The sequence below is a fragment of the Tachypleus tridentatus genome, chromosome 1 (assembly GCF_004210375.1).
Source record: "Tachypleus tridentatus isolate NWPU-2018 chromosome 1, ASM421037v1, whole genome shotgun sequence".
Taxonomy (NCBI): Eukaryota; Metazoa; Arthropoda; class Merostomata; order Xiphosura; family Limulidae; genus Tachypleus; species Tachypleus tridentatus.
The window spans coordinates 169,886,292-169,901,630 of NC_134825.1; the positions used below are offsets into that span (position 1 = coordinate 169,886,292).

General features: G+C 29.5%; 1 pseudogene across 1 annotated transcript in view; it reads left to right on the forward strand.

The window, feature by feature from the left end:
* The window catches only part of LOC143233581 (ryanodine receptor-like), a 15,188-nt pseudogene extending 725 nt beyond the window's left edge, over positions 1 to 14,463 (forward strand). Inside the window, exons 2-9 of the transcript XR_013018235.1 lie at positions 508 to 655; positions 1,909 to 2,040; positions 2,798 to 2,846; positions 3,228 to 3,335; positions 7,272 to 7,336; positions 8,236 to 8,336; positions 9,044 to 9,095; positions 13,749 to 14,463. The product of XR_013018235.1 is annotated as a ryanodine receptor-like (transcript). The remainder of the gene's footprint in view (positions 1 to 507; positions 656 to 1,908; positions 2,041 to 2,797; positions 2,847 to 3,227; positions 3,336 to 7,271; positions 7,337 to 8,235; positions 8,337 to 9,043; positions 9,096 to 13,748) is intronic.
* The last annotated feature ends 876 nt before the right edge of the window (positions 14,464 to 15,339 follow it).

The window sequence follows — 15,339 nt, forward strand, 5'->3', positions numbered from 1 at the left end:
AAAAAAGTAAGATGAAACAGGAATCATCAGCCAATAAAGATGAATATTAGTGGGCAGTAAAGTGTAAATACTCAATGCTTTGTACACTATACAGTCTGTGTCTTTAGGAGTCAACTCCCTATGTTATATATGTAAAGTAAAAAGAGTAAAATAAAATCAGTACATGTGATATTAAATTTATTACCAACATTTGTAGAATTATTGCTTGAAAAGAAACATAGGTTATATTTAAAGCAATGTTTTTATATATCAAAAGGATACTTTTCTACTTGTGCAATTTGATTAGCCATTAATGGGAGTTGTTTCTCAGTCTAGGCATATATTTGCCCATTGCTATGAATTATATATAGAGAATTTAATTACAAAAAAACATAGCCCCTACAGCTGAAGGGCAAAAGCATGCTTGGGTCATTTATTTTCTTTATCTCAATTATTAAATGTAGTTTGATAACGTTCATAAGCTTTCATTGGTGCTGAGATTTAACATTTTTTGTTTATTTTTTCCAGTCATTTCTCTACAATCTCTGGTATTTTGCTTTCTCAGTAATGGGTAATACTCAACTATTTCTTCTTTTGCTGCATCTGCTGGATGTTGCTGTGGGTTTTAAGACACTTCTCAACCATTTTGCAGTCGGTTACGCGACATGGGAAACAGGTAATGTTTAAGAAAGACACAGATTCTTAGCATTACCTTTTAGAATGATAAAATATTTTTTAGTTCACAAAGCCTTGTTCTTTTATAATGATATTTTACTTGTACACAATAAATTTATATGCACTCCTGAACTATACTAAGTTTTGAAAACAAAAGCAGTAGCTCTTTGTTCATAAGCAAATAATAACATACATTTAATTTCAGGCTTGAAAATAACCAAGTTTTATATGTTGTGTTTTTACAGTAGTATTAAATTGCACCGATTTGTTTTACAGAAACATAAAGAAAAATTGTGTTACAATGTAATACTAACATATTTTTTGCACAAGTGCATACTTTTAACCTTTATTTTTTAATGATCTGAAAATTGTGTGTTTTATAACACAAATTGAACCAAGTATTTTCAAAACGTTCAAATTTATGCCTAATATGTTTTGAGAAATGTTTAAAACTGTCCATAATTTAACCAGTGTTATTATGTGTTTTTGTTATCTTCCAATTATCTTCTCGTGACAAGTTTTGAGTAGTAACATTTTTTCTTTGTAATATACAAGTCTTTTTCTGATATTGTTAAAAAGAGGCAAAGGTCTACCTTTGGTAAGCACTAGGATCAGAGGGTTTCTTATTTTTGTTTTCAGTTGATATTTAAACCTATATGTTTTTTAATAGTCTTGATGAAATAACAGATTATTAAGTCTGAAACTTTTAGAATAACTACAATTATTTTAAAATAAGGAATAATGGTTCACATAAATAGAGAGGAAATAATTTTAGGGTTAATAAGTGAAGTTTGTTTTGGTAAATAAGTTACTCAGAGTTCAAATTAAGTTGTGTTTGGATAAATACATTGTTTTTATAATCTGTGAAAAATATTAAAGAATACTGATACAATTTAATGAATTAGTTATGTTTAAATTCTGTACTCTTTAGGCTAAGGTTCAAGTCAAGAAGTATAATTATAAATCATCTTTGTTACGTGATGAAAGTGAAACTGAACATAGGACTAGTTGAAATCTTGACCATTTTCATTTCAATTAAAATTTTATAATTGGAAGGAATGAAATAAAATTGTTATTTGGATATAGGAACTTTCACAGAAGTTAGTGTACTAAAATTCAACTTTTATGTATCTTAAATAGATAAAACGTTTTTTTTTCTTAGTAATATAATGAGTAGGCTGTGAATCTCAATAAATTTACTTCAAGACTTTACACACAACAATATATTACTATTTTCTTATTTGTTATTTGCAGCTGGTATTGACTGTGATGCTCTTGACTATTGTTGTGTATATATACACTGTCATAGCTTTCAACTTCTTTCGCAAGTTCTATGTTCAAGAGGAGGAGGACCAGGTTGACCAGAAGTGTCATAACATGCTTACAGTAAGTAGTCACATATAAGAATAGGTCAGTAGATTAACTGATCAATCAGATTGAAATAAAATTTCCACAACCACAGTTTCTAGTTATTGAATAGAACCTAATAAAATGTTCAGAATGGCTTTGTGATACCATTAATATGGTTGAGTATAGTTTTTCTATAACAGAGCTTCTTACAAAGCACAGTCATTTTTGTTCTGGATGCTCATGATTCTTATCTCTTGTGCTTCCTCACTGGAAGGTGCTGTTCAGTTGCTACATTTTAGCATCGTTTTTTTTTCTCCTATTTAAAACTATTTTAATCTGCCATGACAACCCTTGTTTCTTCTAAAACTTGAAACTTCCATCTTTTGGATTAACCATTAAAGGGTTTAGTTTGTACTTTGCTCCCTTATTTGTATTGTTTATATTAGAATTTGACAATGAAATTATTATACATTTCAAAATAAATTAAACAGTTTCAAGTATATACATTTCACATCTAAATAAACAATTTTAAGCTGGGTATGTGTGCTGTAACCGTTTTAAAAATGATGCAAAATTTATACCACAAATATCGTTGTAGCTGTTTCAGCTCAAGACTACACAATAGTCTATTTGTGTTTGTCCTTCATTACAGATCTTAGCATTTTAAGTATTTAAACATATCACCAGGGGATTTTTTTTTTTTTAATCTCCCAGTTTTCACTTTGATGTACGGGAAGTTTTATGTAAGTGATTGTTGGATTGAAGCTAATTAACCATTGTTTTCCTTCTTCAGTGTTTTGTCTTCCATTTATACAAGGGTGTCCGTGCCGGTGGTGGTATAGGTACGTATACCTTTTTCAAATTGTAAAATATTTATCTATTTTAACCCTGTTTATTATCCAGGGGGTAGTTGCAAAGTAAAACCCTTGTTTAATTTTATTTAACTAAGATTTGTAAACTTTAAATCATGAAACATTATTAGGAAGTCACAGTTAGTTACCTGACAAAAATACACATTTTAAACTTAATAACTCTAGCATGCCATATTGTAAGACTTAAGAGGTATATGTTATACTTGAAAACCAGGTATATTACAATTCCCTCATATTACTTTCATTACAATTTTCTTTGAGTACTTTTTAGAATGAATAACAGTACTGAATTGCTAAACATTAAACTGTTATTTGCTGAAATGTTTAACGTTTGATTGTTCAACACTTCAGGTGACGAGATTGAACCTCCAGATGGCGATGACTATGAGGTGTACAGAATTGTTTTTGACATCACTTTCTTTTTCTTCGTCATTGTTATCTTGTTGGCTATCATCCAGGGTAAGAAAATGTCTATAAAGCTTTTCATTTTGTATTTCTCCTTCTTACATTGGAAATACATAACCAAATTGCATGAAACTTAGTACAAACTTTCTAAATAATATCTAATTTCTACTTTTAAAAAGTTAGACACTAAGTTGTGAAATTTCCAAAATTTTGAATAAAACATCAAAAATGCATCATTTTTGAAGTAGATTTTTTTTCTCTCTAATTATAATTCAGAAACTTCTTTTTGAAGTATCCTGTCAGTTTCAACTTGCTTGGTATTCACTTTTCTGTGGGCTCAGCCAATTCAACTGTGTTCATAACCTCAAATTGACCATTAGTTTCCATACTGTGATTTTTAATTTGTGCTTCTTCACTTAATTTTACAAGCTTCCAGTAAACAAAATACAAGATGTTTTAATTAAATATTTTTTACTAAAAAATTTGTCTGTGAATATGTGGAGTCAGAGTTCTGTCTGCTTCAAGTGCAAAGTTATTTTTTAATATTACAAATTTCATTTGTATATATTCTAAAACCTCCTAAATATTAAACTTTTTTTCAATAAAACTTTATATTTTATCTGTTATTCTTTTCTGTCTTAATTCTGTATGTTTTTGGTTATTTTGACCAACCCTGTAACCATGATAAAAGTCTTTTTTCTTTTTTGTTCGTGTTAGAATGACTGCATATTGTGCTGGAAAACTACTAAGTAGTTTAAAGCTCTTTATACTTAAATTTTATTTGTTTCATTGTCATTTAACCCATGTCAGACTAATAATCCAACCATGCTAACAGTAAATTACTTAGTGAATGTTAAGACCAAGTTTCCATATTAAATTATATAATGTACAACTTTATTAGGTTAGATTAAAAAAATCTTTATGGTCACAAATAAATTTCTACTTTTTACATTTTAGCTATTTTATACAAATAAATTAGGAATACTGTACTTAGATGTATGTCTTCTTGTATTTTTGCTATCAACTATTAAGTTTTTTATACCAATGATACTAGTAAAATAAGTATTTTTTACTTAAATAATGCACCTAAGAATACACAATAATAACACATACAAATCATACAATCTCATATAACTTGTCTTAATTTATCTGGCTTTCTAACTGTGTAATAAAAGCCTTTAAAAACTTAGCTAAGCTTAATGAAGTGAATAAATGAGATTGAAGGCTATAAAAAGTTATGATTTGCTTTGCCTGAGTAATAACTATATCAAACAAGTAACTTAAATTTCATTCTTCTGAGAGGAGTTGTAAATAAAAGAGAAGAAAGGGTTAACCAATTAACAGGTGTCACAGTGCTCATACTATAGGCTTTGTTTTGGAATTTCTGCACAAAGCTACTCGAGGGCTATCTGTGCTAGCCGTCCCTAATTTAGTAGTATAAGACTAGAGGGAAGGCAGCTAGTCATCACCACCCACCGCCAACTCTTGGGCTACTCTTTTACCAACGAATAGTGGGATTGACCGTCACATTATAATGCCCCACGGCTGGGAGGGAGAGCATGTTTGGTGCGACTCCATACTATAGGAAATTGACAAATTGTTTTAAATATGTTCTTATAAGATTCAGAACTTAACATTTTACTATATCGTCCAAGGAAATTTTATATATATATATATATATAGAGAGAGAGAGAGAGAAAGACACACACACACACATGTATTATGCAATTTTAACACCTCCATATGAAGACTATAGCCCTGCCAATGGCACAACAGAATGTCTGTGGACTTCCAGCACTAGAAACCAGATTTCAGTACCAGTGGTGGGCATAATACAGATAGCCCATTGTGTAGCTTTGTGCTTAATTACAAACAAACTTAGAATTTATATATTATTTTAAAATTCAAATTTTTAACTATGATTTGATGCTATGTTTATTTGTTTTCAATTATAATAAAATAGTTTGATTAAATATTGAATGTAGTCCTTTGAAATTTTCTAGGATGTGCACTTCAACCTATCTGTAGTGAGAGAGTCAGTACATTTCTCTTGATACTGTATATTACTGATTCAAGAAGTCAATACTTTTTGTTACAAATATCTTAAAGACTTATGAAGATCTATCAATGACTTAACATTACCTGACAAAATCACATTATTATTATCATTTTCAGGTGTTGTGTTGTGATTTCTTTCAACATCCTTGGTCAAAATAAATTTATGTCTAATAAATATAGTTTGTTTTAAATAAGTAATAATTTATTTTTGCATGTTGTTTAAAGAGAATAAACTTAATAGTAATAACCTATAAAATAAAAGGATTTTTGTCATCTGAATAGTTAGCATTTGTTTTACTGTATTTGTTAAACCTACCAGCTGTCTTGTTATAGAAGAATATTCTTGCAACTTTCAAACAGATATAAATTAACATAAAGACATTGTCAGGAATGAAAAGAACATACAAAGAAACTGAGAAATGTACAGATCTATGATTTGTTCATAAGTGTTGTAAATTTCATGTTGGGATTCATTGTTCAGTATCAATGGGAATTCCTGACTGCTGGCACGTTGATAAACAAATTATTACTAAACCACTTCATCCTGTTTTGATGTAGATAGATTAGAATCTCTTCTATTCAATATTTTATTTTGTCATGTGGATAGAATAGTCTGTGGGATAAACAGAGAGAAAAGAATCAAATTATTCTACCCAGGGGGCCAGAGGAAGGCTATAACTAACATAACAGGATATATGATCACGGAGACTAGCAGATATGCAGTTTCTGTGGTGCATGTAGGGGCTAATGATGAAAAGAAAGGTAGCCCAGAAGAGCTAATTAATAAGTACAAACAGTTGGATGAGAATACCCTTAACAATGCCATGAAAGAAATATACAGATATGAAATTGGAAATTTTTTTCATTTATCTTTGTGAAATACACAAAGTAAATATTATTTGATGACATAAATTTGTTGAACTAGAATTATAATTTTATTTTTCACTTAACATTTTGAAATCTGATAACTGAGTATGCACACAACATCTGAAAGATAAATACCTGCCTTGAGAGGATTGAAAAATAGGTCCACTTTTGGTATTAAACAGCCTTAAATCTGTTATAAACACATGACTAATTATTAGTACAAATCTTGTGGAATAGAATTCCACTCCTCTTTTGGAGCAGCCCAAAATATGGTGTGATGTTTAAATCTGCAGCTCAAGAATAAATTCAAAACATCTCAAAGCATGTTATTTAGATTCAGGTTCATGCCTTATGTTAGTAGACAGATTCTGGATATTGTTTATATGAAAGTCCTTCTGGACACAATGTGTTCTTTAAATTATCATGCCAAAAGATAAGTGGTCCTTCTTTGGTATATATATATGTTATTTACAAGCAAGTTCAATGGGAATAGACTCAATATAATATATTCTTTATCAAGTTACTAAACATCAGTTGTAATTTAGGTTATAGATAAAATATTACAAAGAAGACAAAAGAAACGTAAAGTTACAAAAGGTTTGATCTTCTAATATTTTTGAAGAAGATGGTTAGTTTTTGATAGAAACCATTCTTTTATTTAAGAAGTACTATTCAACAAATATGGAATTGAAAATGATGGAAGAAAATATTTTTACTAAGTTAAAGAGTGATAGATATTATTTTTAATACAGATTGTTCTGTTTTATCGTTGTTTTATTTCTAGGAAAATAACTTTAGTAAACATTACAGAGTTATTCAACTTAAGTTTGTTTTTAAGGTGAAAAACGTCATTTTTCTTACCTTTACTGATTTCTAACATGATCATATTGACATTTCTGTTATGACTTGTTTTATCATTAAAGAGTATTGTGAACTCCATTTGGTAATGAAACCTAGATTTCAGTCTGTTTCTGATAAAAAGGTAGTCTGCCATTGTTTCTAAAGTTTTTGTTTGTGTGATAATGAAATTAGTCCTTGAAGTCTTTTCTTCTGTGTGTACTTCAGGTTTGATTATTGATGCCTTTGGAGAGTTAAGAGATCAACTGCAGAGCGTGGTGGATGATATGGAGGTAAATACTTTTAGTTGTTGAAAATACCAGTTGAAATGAACTAACTTATCAACTTGACTACTTTACTCTTTGCTAGAATTGTTTTAGGCTAACGTTGTTTTTTTACAATAATGTACATATAAAGTTACTTTTTTTTGTAAAATACACGTGTATTATTGTCAAGGGACTTGATTGGGCAGCATACCAGCAAGTTAAACTAAATTATTATTATTACAGTTGTATAACATGACTGTATCTTAGATATGAAGCTTTTACAATGATATATAAACTTTTCACAGAAAATATTCTTGATTTTTTGTAAATACAATCTTCTTCCTAATGAATACCTATAAGCATCTCTATTATTATCATAATAATTTTTTGAGATACATAATAATAATACCTCAGCATTCATCTTTATTCCCAAACTAATAATCAAGTATATTCTACAAGTTGTATTGCATTAAGAATTTTTCCTGATCTTTTATAATTGTCTTTTCAACACTCTTGAATGTTGTGAATAAAACCTTAAGAATTCGGTTAATCTTAAGTTAATCTTAAGTTCAGGTATATTACTGAACTTGGTTACAACCTTTTTTTTACTAGCATTTATATGAATATTTCTTTATCCCGTCTTCTATTATTGCCATGTACATCACAGATAAGAGTTCATTAACTTTGTTTGTATTTAATATATTGTGAGTTTATCAATTTTTTGTATCTGTTTGATCTAGTTTAGATTTGCAAGTTATTTGAAATACAGAAAAAATAAATTTGTCAGTTCATCGAAATTACTGATCAGTTAACATTTGTAATTTTATTTTGTAATAATTGACCTGGATGTGTTACACTGATAAGCAAATTATTTTTATTTTCCATTACTGTTATTTTCTATACTCTATCCTTTCTATTAACCTTAGTCCAACTGTTTCATCTGTGGTATCGGGAAGGATTACTTTGACAAAATTCCCCACGGTTTTGACACTCATGTCCAGAAAGAACATAATCTTGCCAACTACATGTAAGTTTAATTTTAGAACTTTAAACAAATGTTAATTGTTTCTTTAAGTTCTCAAGTATATAAGAGAAATATTTAAACAAAAGTGACTAGAAATTTGGTGATAATCGAACTTATTGATGCAATTTTACCCTTTTGTTCATTAACACAAAGCTTAAATAGTTATCTTCTATGTTTAAAAGATAACAATGAAAACATATTTAACCCACAAAATTGATACATAATTAGCTCAATTTGTCAATCATCCACCTCCAAATTAAAATAATTCTTAAAAAACAACTAAGCCTCTAACGAAGGGGTATCAAATATACATTGTATGCCTTGTAGTATAATCCCAAATATTAATTTCAATAGTGCAGGGTACAAAGCACTATAAATGTCAAATAAAGTACATACCCATAGTTGGAGAGTGAAGGCAAAAGGAGTCAGTTATGCCAAATTATCTAATTTATTTATTTATGTAAGGAACAGAAAACGTGATATTGTTTAAAATTGGCAACAGTTTTGTAAATTAGTTGGTATTCTAAGATATCACAATTATAATATTTTGTACAGTAAATTAAACACTTGTTTCAAATACTCTTACTAAAATATTAATAACACTTAAAGAATTAAGATTTAATAGGCTAACAAGTTTATTGTTACATTTAAACATGGTCACCAAAATTAAAGACAATTCTACCAGTGTAGTTTATTAATTTTTCTTACAGGTTCTTCTTAATGCATCTAATCAATAAACCTGATACTGAGTATACAGGTCAGGTAAGAATATGTAAATTATTCCAGTTTTTCGTTATATTTATGTGTAGTCAGGTAACTCTGACAGTTTTTTAGCTTTATTTGCACTAGGAGTATTACATTCTAGTTTTTTATGATGCACCTGAAATAGGTAGAAGTAATAAAAACTCTTTGTTTATTTCTCACTCAGAAGCATTAGATATAACTTTCCTTATGTTAACAAGACTAAAATAAGGTTGTAGTTAAATTTATGCTGTTGACTAAGATCCCCTAGTCACTTTTATTATAATATTTTCGTGGAAAGGGGTTTTACAAAACCACAGTAGCCAGGTAGGTGAGCTGTAATTACCCGAATTTGGTGGGTGCCACTTAACGAAAGCTGTTAAAAATGAAATTGTTTAATAGGTTTGACACTGAAAATGAAAAGTTACTTTGTTGAATTCTTTTTGTATTTGTAACATTGTTTGACAGGCACCAAGATAAAAACTTGTCTTCTTAATCAATTGGGAAATAGAAAACTTGCATATGTAATTGAAATATTGTATAAAACTTATAGGTGTTGTAGATAAAATTAATTTAAAATCAAGTTAATTTCCACGTTTCAGGCCAAGACCATTCATCAAGATAGTTGTTAATGCGAAGTTTAATAGAATAACAATTTGAAATACAACTGAATTCTTGGGACACATATTGAACATCGTAGTCTTATATATAGAAATGTTGTTAATGTAACATGTTACTGGAACAAAGGTGATAAAAATATATCATGAGTAGAAAATAAATTCTGGACATGTAAAATATATGCACACATGTAAGAACAAGTTATTCATTTGGGATTTTTATTTATTATTCAAATTAGAACGGAGCTGTTTCTTGAAGACAGTTGTTATATTTATAAGCAACTACAGGTGTTTTGATTAGTGTGTTAGATCTCACAGATGATTTTCTTGTAAAACAACATGTTCAGTAACGTGAGAATGCATGACCAACTGCTCTTTGATTATTGGATTCCTAGGAAAGTTTAATATAAGGCTTTTTTTATTAATCCATCTCATACTATGTTATTTTTGGCCTATCTGCTGTACTTAAGTGAAACAGTCTACAAAATCAATGAAAGACTTAGTGAGCACAACAAAAATTATTAATGGAAACACAAGTATCATAACTTCCTGCAACATATCACACAATCTTTCACTTCTAAAACTATGTGTATGGCATTTCATCAACCCAGTTTCTGTTAGGTTGTACTTAGTAATGTACCATAGTTCAAAATTTTCTAAGTTTATCTTAACAAAATTTGGTAGGCTTTTAGTAAATATTACAAGTATGTCATACATTAAAATCAGAACTTTGATGAAAAGTATTTTTATATTAGATTTGTCTTTGTACATACTGAATGAGTGTGACTTGCACTCTGACTAGTCTGAATGTAAAGTAGTTTTCATGTTAAAATTAAAAATGTTTCAAATTACAGTCTTCATAATTTATTTTATCACAGATTTGTCTTTGTACATACTGAATGACTGTGACTTGCACTCTGACTAGTCTGAATGTAAAGTAGTTTTCATGTTAAAATTAAAAATAATGTTTCAAATTACAGTCTTCATAATTTATTTTATCACAGATTTGTCTTTGTACATACTGAATGAGTGTGACTTGCACTCTGACTAGTCTGAATGTAAAGTAGTTTTCATGTTAAAATTAAAAATAATGTTTCAAATTACAGTCTTCATAATTTATTTTCATTACCTCAAGAACCTCCTCAATGAATATGGTCTTTTGTTTTTCAGAAACGCTATTTATTTTGTGTTATTTTTTCTATCCTAACACTAACAGCAGTGGACACTAGAACAAAAAAATTAAAACATTAAATAAATCTGAAGTAATGTTGTTTTTCTTATTTCCAGAAATGACTGCATATTGTAACAGACAATTACATGTTATTTATTCTTACATCCAAAGTTAAAACATTTCAAATCTGGGTCCATTTAGTTTTGTTGTTTTACAGCTCCACTAAGATGGTCTCAGAATATGCCAAAATCCACAAGTTTGTGTTAACAAAATGTCAAACTAGAAGCTCAACATGATTAAATTACAACCATGCTGCACACATGAGTTAGGATATTGAGTATCACAAGAATTATTTCCCATTTACGCTTTCGTGGTCAACATGATAAATTTCTCATGTTTACATTTTAGTTACTTTAATAACGATAAATAAAAGATATACACATAAAACAAGCAATTTAGTGATGTTCATGTCTGGACTCTTACGTTTTGCTGTCAACAAAGCACTGTAGCCTAGTTTTCTTTTGTAACAATAGTGGAGATCCAAAATTTTTTAATGCTTGTTTAAAATTATAAACACAACACACTATCATACACAAGAATAAAATGGCTTTAAAACTGTTCTAATTTAACTGGTTTTCTAACTAAGCTACAAAAATGTTAAACTAATTCCATTAGCACTTGGAGCTCAACAAAATTAATCACACATAAATATTTTGACTCATTTAAATTAAAAACGTTCAGCAGTTTCTTGTAGGTGCAAAATTCTTTGTTGATTATAAAATAACACATGGGTGTAAATAAATTTCAAGGTTATGACAAGGTGGAAGAAACCTCAATGATAGGTGTCATAAATTTATTTATACATCACTAATTCCAGGAAAATTGTTTAAATTTTATATTTTGGCATGTAAGTATCTGTTATCCAAGTTTTTGCTTAGTTAGCATCTCTGACAACCTGAGAAGGGAATATATAAAATATATGTGGTGTACCACATGACACACAGAACTGAGAATTTAAGTTTTCCCTTTTGAAATTAAAACTTATAATCATAAACTACATTTTTTGTTAAGTTTATTCTTGTGTATCACTAATAAGGTTATTAAATTTTTAAAGTATTGTATTTCCCAGCATCGAAGACACATCGCCTTTTGATTAGCTAAATTTTGAGAAAGAAAAAAAAAGGGTAAAACATAAGAAAAAGGTTGCAGCACTTCCAATCTTACAAAGTTGTTTCATGGATTGTTTAGTGACTTATGGTACATAAATCCTCTTACCCACCTCTCGTATTTTATAAACTATTTGTGTATCATTATCTACCTTTGAAAGTGTATACCTTATATTACTGCTGCAATATACATATTACCAGTAATAACATTATTCTAAGCCTAAGGAGTTAGAAGAATGCCAATATTAAGCTCCACATGTACGGTGACCTGTTCTTGTTTATGTATTTGTTAGTTAAAATACTAAGTAACTTGTACATATTATTCTGGATCATATAGAGGGGCTTGGATTACTGTCTAGTATCGAAATGCTTCCTCTAGGCTTAGGCCTATGAGCAACGTAACCTTTGACCTAGAGATTTTTTTGGGGGAAAAAATAGCATATTCAACACCAGGAAATGTGGTAACTATCAATAAAAAGGTTGTGACTTGTGCACTTTGATCCCTTGTACAAATGAGTGTAAAATGTACTCTAATTAATATGCAAGTACAATTAACATCTTATTTACATTCTTAAGCATCCTTCCCCTTTTCTGAAAGTTTTCTCTCCCTTCCTCCTGGAATGGCCCTCAGCATAGTAATTGAAACCAGCTGTATCCAGGCCTCTCATGGTGCTCTGAAAATTTTTTTTGTGAAGCCGTACACACATGTACAAAATCCTACCTGAACCATTATTTACTTCATGATACTAAGAAAATATTGAATCTACTGGCTACTAGCTAGCAGAACATTACAGTACTATTGCTACTGAGTCAGAGGTGATGGAAATGGTTCATATCTGTTACCACTTTGATGGCTCATGAGCTGTAGGCATTTAGATTCAGTAACGTATCAGCATGTTGTTTTACAAATGACAACCCTAAACAGAAAGCATCTGTCAAGTAACGTACTAACAAATATAAAGAATTTGATCCTTATCTTCAGGCATTGAGTTAAAGAGTTAATTGTAAGTCCTTACACGCAAGGCATCAACTTGAAGATTTGTTGCAAAATATTTTGTTTGTTGGGAATACGTCCATGACATTGAAGTATTGGTCTTGAATGTTCACAATATGCCCTCAAAATAAAATGTATTGCTTCTGTTAAAATTATTCTGTAAATGACTTGTAGATATTTCGTTAAAGATTTGTCACAAATGCTGAATAAATTAACTTTAAGTGAATTTTATCCACACTTTGTTTTTAAGATACTGTTGTATAGAAACTGCTCTTCTGCCCAACTATTATTAAAAAAGTAACAATTTTTTTAGATTACAAATTAGAAACTGGGTAAATACATACATAGTCTTATGGTTTGACTTTTTCTACTTGTCATAAAACAGACATTACTTCAACTAATGAAAAAGTAAAAACATGCACAGTAATGCAAAACAGCTGTTTAAAATGTGTCCTGTTGATAACATAATGACATCCTTAAGTGAAGTAACTATAAATACGACAAATTAAACTTCCTTTTATAACGGTTAATAAGAACTCACATTTTAACAAACTTGTTTACAAAACCAGCTGTGAGCAAAATTAGGCCAACTAATAATACCCAAAAATAAATCCATAACTTGTACATGTGTCTCTAATAATTATACTTAGTTTTAACTTCAACATAACAGGAGTGAAAATGTGTAGTAATTACATTGTTTTGACATCTTAAAACTTCTTATAATAGGAGACTTTTGTCTGGGAATTATATCAGAAGAGGTGCTGGGACTTCTTCCCTGTTGGCGATTGTTTCCGGAAGCAGTATGAAGAAGAATTGATGGGAGGAGCTGGCTGATCACGTTTGTACCATCCAGTACTTCTCTGCATATTTTATGAACACTTAAACTAGCTTGTACATAAAAATGTGTATTATTTGTGTGTAGAGTTGCTACACTAAAACATAGTTCCTGTTACAAGAACGTAGTTTATAATTTTTCACTTCTATCCTCCAATGTCTTTCTAGAAATATTTAACTTCTCTTTAAATCCACCATTAGAAATGATTTATTTATTTTACTTAGTGAAATAAATGCAAGTGCCAAAGGATGAGAAGACATTGTACATTTATTTATAAACCCAGAAGTGGCTTATCGCTGTACAACTCCATTAAAAACAAAAACGTAATAACGTTTGAAATATACTGCAGAATTTTGACAAATCTTTGGTTGCCATGGTAGGTGTGGTTTTCTGTAAACTAGAGTAGAACAATGTGCAACTATTATAAATGTTAACATGTTTTATGTGGTTTGACTTATGGTAGTTTATTTTGAATTTTCTAATCAGGTAACCTCTAATATTAAAAAACAAATATTTGGAGTTTCAAACTGAGTTTCTTTTGTATAGTGAGTTGCATCATAAGCCTTTTTCAACAATTACAACCTATGATTAAAATATTCAAAATAGGTATGTGTATATATATCATTCTTTACTTTAAAACTTTTCTGACTGCAGAATGGACTGTTGTAGGGTTGTTCCACAAGGATGTGTTGAGAATAGATGTATTAATAAAAAATAAAAAAAATAACACTTACAAATTAAGTTTAAAAAGAAAATCAAGCAGACAATCCAAGAACACAATCCTAAATGTTACATGTATTAAATTATACTTTGTGATCAATCTTAAATAGAGGAAGAATGTATCATAACTTATGTACCAAGTATAATATTTAAATGAGCCGTATTTCTGAGCAGTAATCTTTCAAAGCACATCTCATGCTAAGTAAGACCTGTATGGTGTAACCTTAAAATAAGAATTAGTTTAAGTTTTCATACAAGTACAAAGATGTTTTTTTCTGCTAGCTACTTTGTATAATTTACAAATTATGTTAAGTTAGTGTCAGATTAGTAAAGTGTTATAGCAACTACGACTACTTGTTACAAATATACCCAAGTAAGCCTGCTATTTAAACAATTGCATAACACAGGATTTGAATAAACTGATTTATACAGAATACAGCAGTAGTATAGTTATACTTTGCAAATTCGTACAGTTATCTTGATTGGCAGAAGGTCAAAGTGATTTAACTAACCCTATTTTAGAGTGATGTTACAGCTTGTACTTCACTTTGTTTCTTTAACAGTAGGAATATCATTACTGTATTTTGGTATCAGTGAAAAAGTAGTTAGTGTGAAGGTTTTTGTTTTATGCACATGAACTAAATGGTTAAGAACTGATTAAAGTCAAGCTTTCCTATCTGCTCACATGCTGTAGTACAAAAACCACTTTTTTTTCCATGCCCACTGTTTAAAATGTAATAGTTTTAAATAAATCAGCTGAAC